This window comes from Octopus sinensis, linkage group LG10 (genome assembly GCF_006345805.1).
Source record: "Octopus sinensis linkage group LG10, ASM634580v1, whole genome shotgun sequence".
Taxonomy (NCBI): domain Eukaryota; kingdom Metazoa; phylum Mollusca; class Cephalopoda; order Octopoda; family Octopodidae; genus Octopus; species Octopus sinensis.
Window position 1 is genome coordinate 5,422,259 of NC_043006.1, and position 4,415 is coordinate 5,426,673.

Here is a 4,415-nt window from a genome sequence, read left to right on the forward strand (position 1 = left end):
AGAGCTTGAGTGCACTGATGACATCACAATCATGGCATCGCATTTATGATGTCAGACTTATGACGTCACGATCATGACTTCCCAGGATCGACCTTAGTATATGTTATCTTGGGCAAGTGTATTTTTCTGCACCTTTGAGTCGACTTAATCTTAGTCAGTGAAATCGTAAAGACGGAAACTGGGAAAGCATGTCGGCTGGAGTGTGTCTGTAATCCAAACAATCGGCCTTCGTCATGTGGATTCAGCCCTCAAATTATTTTACTTGTATACGTACTTTTGGATCCGTCAGCCATTTACACTTCAGTTTGACGAGGATAGGACACCTGAATGATCATTATCGATACTGAGAAGGGATCGATTGCTATCATATCATTGTTTATGTCTTGAATTGATTTTTAACTCATCATTTCTTAATAGTACAAATTATATTGGTCAGTAAAAATCTTACTTTTTTTTTACTCTTTTACTTGTTTCTGCAGCCATGCTGGAGCACCGCCTTTAGTCGAGCAAATCGACCCCAGGTCTTATTCTTTGTAAGCCTAGTACTTATTTCATCGGACTCTTTTGCTGAACCATGGAACTTTCAGTAGATGGAATGACAGATGAGGTCACCATAAAGAGACATTTCTATGTTACTGGATTATAGTGATAAATGCTTGTACAATACGAGTACCACTGTCTTCTTCTCTACAATTAGTACCTAGTGACATGCTGAAGCGAGGTAACTAGTAATCATCTGAAACTGCAGGTTGTCCATCAGAATGTCCTACTCCTGGAAGGATGTTGTGACAACAGCTAGAGATCCCTCACTCACGGCTGTTTTACTGCGTGCATTGACACCAAACAAGGTCATTTCTGTGTCCCCGCGGTCAGATTGATCGTCATCACAGATGCTAGTTAAACCATAGCGGACAAGTGCTACTACTCCGGGTCAGAGTAGATCTGAGAACAATAGTGTCTTAGATGTGTTCCACACACACCAACATTCTGCAACTGCCGTGCCAGAGCTCCACTACCGGATACAAGACATATATGAATGCATGCATACATACATATATGTATGTATATATGTATGTATGTATGTATGTATGTATGTATGTATGTATGTATGTATGTATGTTTGTATGTTTGTATGTATGTATGTATGTATATATATATATATAATGTATAGAGGGCATTATTACACATGAATGCCTCACACTAAGAGGGACATAAGTCATTACTGCCAAAATTTCACTAATCGTACCTAATGCAGTTTTCGAAGCAAGACATTTAAAAATGTCTTGTGAAATTTTGGTAGTTATGACTTATGTCCCTCTTAATGTGAGGCATTTATGTGTAATAATGCCCTCTATACAATATAAATTAATATTTTCAAAAGAAAAAAAATTATTTTCGAATTTTTTTCTCTTATGAGGTTTTTCACGCTAACTACCTGATAATTTCTTGTTAAGATTCCTTATTAAGAAGTTATCCTTAATTGTTAAATTTATATATATATATTGTTTTTGTATTTGGTGTACAAGATTTATTATGTGAATTCGTGAGCTGAAGCATATTTTATTGTCTGGGGAGAGTCATTCTCTTTTAGTGCCTTATTATTTAACACACTCATCGGTACATAGATACATACATATATGTAATATTAAATGACATTACTGACATCATCAAACACAGTAACATCAGAATCTTCGCTGATGATTCCAAGCTCCAGAAGGTCACCAATGGCGTGGATGACCGGATAAGCCTTCAGTCAGACCTACTGGCTGTTGTCCAATGGGCGGAAAAGAACAACATGTTGCTAAACGAAGACAAATTCAAACTGATGCACTTTGGAAGGGAGGACGCTCTGAAACTCCCATACTCCCTTCATTCTGGTGAAATTCTCATGGTGTCTAACAACATCAGATACTTGGGAGTAAATGTGGACAACAACATAAGCTGGGATACACATATAAGCAGCAAAGTTGACATGGCCCGCAGAATGTGTTCCTGGATTCTCAGGACCTTCCAGTCAAGAGATTCCCACACCATTATCCTTCTCTTCTCCACTTTTGCCTGACCCCACCTTGAATACTGCTGTCCACTGTGGTCTCCTTACACGAAACAAAATATTATGAGAAGCTCCCCAAAGGTCAATCACAAAATAGGTAGACTAGAAAAGCTGAAACTGTATTCACTCCAACGACGCCGTGAACGCTACAATATCTGTATGATGTGGAAAATATTCCATCAGTACTGTCCAAATGATGTTGGCATCACCTTCAAAATACATCCAAGACTTGGACCACGTGCCATCCGTCCACAACAAAAATCTAAATCGCATCTCATAACAACAATACATCACAATTATTTCACCTCAATTGGACCCGCTCTCTTCAACATTACACCAGGACACGTCAAAACAGAAACTGACCACACAAAATTCAAGAAGTCTTTGGACAAATTCCTTCAAACAGTACCGGACAAACCACCCAAAACCGGATATGTCACCGCAAACAATTACTCTCTGCTCGAATGGGCCTTGGTGCCCAAATCCTGAATTGAAAGACTTCATCAGATGGTGCTATTAAATTAGACATGGCCTGGGCCAATACTGGCCAAAACCTTTCTAAGTAATTCTAAGTTATTCTATTCTTTCATTCATTTCTGTTGTCCTGGTTTCAGTCGTTAGATTGGGGGCATGCACCACCTTGAAAAACTTCAGTCACTAAGCGACCACAGTAGTTATATTCTTTTAATGCCTGGTAATTATTGTAGCAGCTTCATTTGTCGAACCGCTATTATCGGAGGACAAAACACACACACACACGCACGCACACACACACACACACACGCACGCACACACATACACACACACACACACATATATATATATACATATTACATACATATAAATGCATATATATATATATATATATATATATATATACATATATAGATATATACATACATACATACATACATACATACATACATACATACATACATACATACATACATACATACATATAAATACGAGGAGTACCCAAAGGTAACCGGACGAGTTCTCTGTGGGATAAACCCATTGTAGTCCAGGTTTCCGTCGCTAGAAGCCACTTGAAGCTACCAGGGATGCCACTGATGGGTTTTTCTACCCAGATCTGGGTTTTTGGGAGCAATGATGGGTTTATGGGTTTTAATTTCCAAATTTACATTAAATCTAGGTTTTTAAGTTAGTTTTGGCTGCAAATTTATATTTTAAGAAGAATTCGGTGCCATACTCTTTGTATGCAATATGTACCGAAGTTGCAGCTCTTCTCATACTTGGTAAACTTTCTATATATCAGCCATAATCATCTCACCTAATGAATTTATCGATACAAATATTGTATGTGACGTAATTACCGATCGTACATGTTCATTACTTGTTTATACTTGTATCATACCGGGCAACTACAAGTTACAACGCGTTGGTGACCGCTTGTAGACTTGTCTGAATCTCTGACACCGCCAGTTGACAACTTGACTGTGTTGATGGTGTACGCTTCGATTGTTACTCGCGATTTAAAATTTGTTTAATAACATTTTGAGTGTTTTTGTTATGTAACCCTTTGCGAAGTAATGACAGACAATAGTGTGTCAAAAAAGTGGAAGTGGTACACCCGAAATTCCAAGACGTCGCGGCTGGAAGATGCTTAGCTTAAAGATTCGGTACCACAAGATGATAGAAATCCTGATACCTCCTACTGCGTTTGTTGCAACGTTGTGTTGAAAAATGTTAACAAATCAATGCTGTTAGCTCATAAAAACACCACCAAACACAAGAAAGATTTTGATTGTGCGAAATCTGCGATTAAATTAAATTCGTTTATTGTTTAAAATAATACATTAAATATACATACATAGGCGCAGGAGTGGCTGTGTGGTAAGTAGCTTGCTAACCAACCACATGGTTCCGGGTTCAGTCCCACTGCGTGGCATCTTGGGCAAGTGTCTTCTGCTCTAGCCCCGGGCCGACCAATGCCTTGTGAGTGGATTTGGTAGACGGAAACTGAAAGAAGCCTGTCGTATATATATATATATATATAAGTGTGTATGTCTTTGTGTGTCTGTGTTTGTCCCCCTGGTGTGTTTACGTCCCCGTTACTTTGCGATTCGTCAAAAGAGACCGATAGAATAAAACTGGGCTTACAAAGAATAATAAGTCCCGGGATCGATTTGCTCGACTAAAGGCGGTGCTCCAGCATGGCCGCAGTCAAATGACTGAAACAAGTAAAAGAGTAAAAAGAGAAAATGCGTGTAAATGGAAAGAGTAGCTAAAGCAGACTTGCTACTAACAGGTTATATAAATCACTTGAAAGAAATTTGTGAAAAAGCTTTCCCGATAGTGAAATAGCTAAAAATCTACAAATTAAAAAAACAAAACATACATT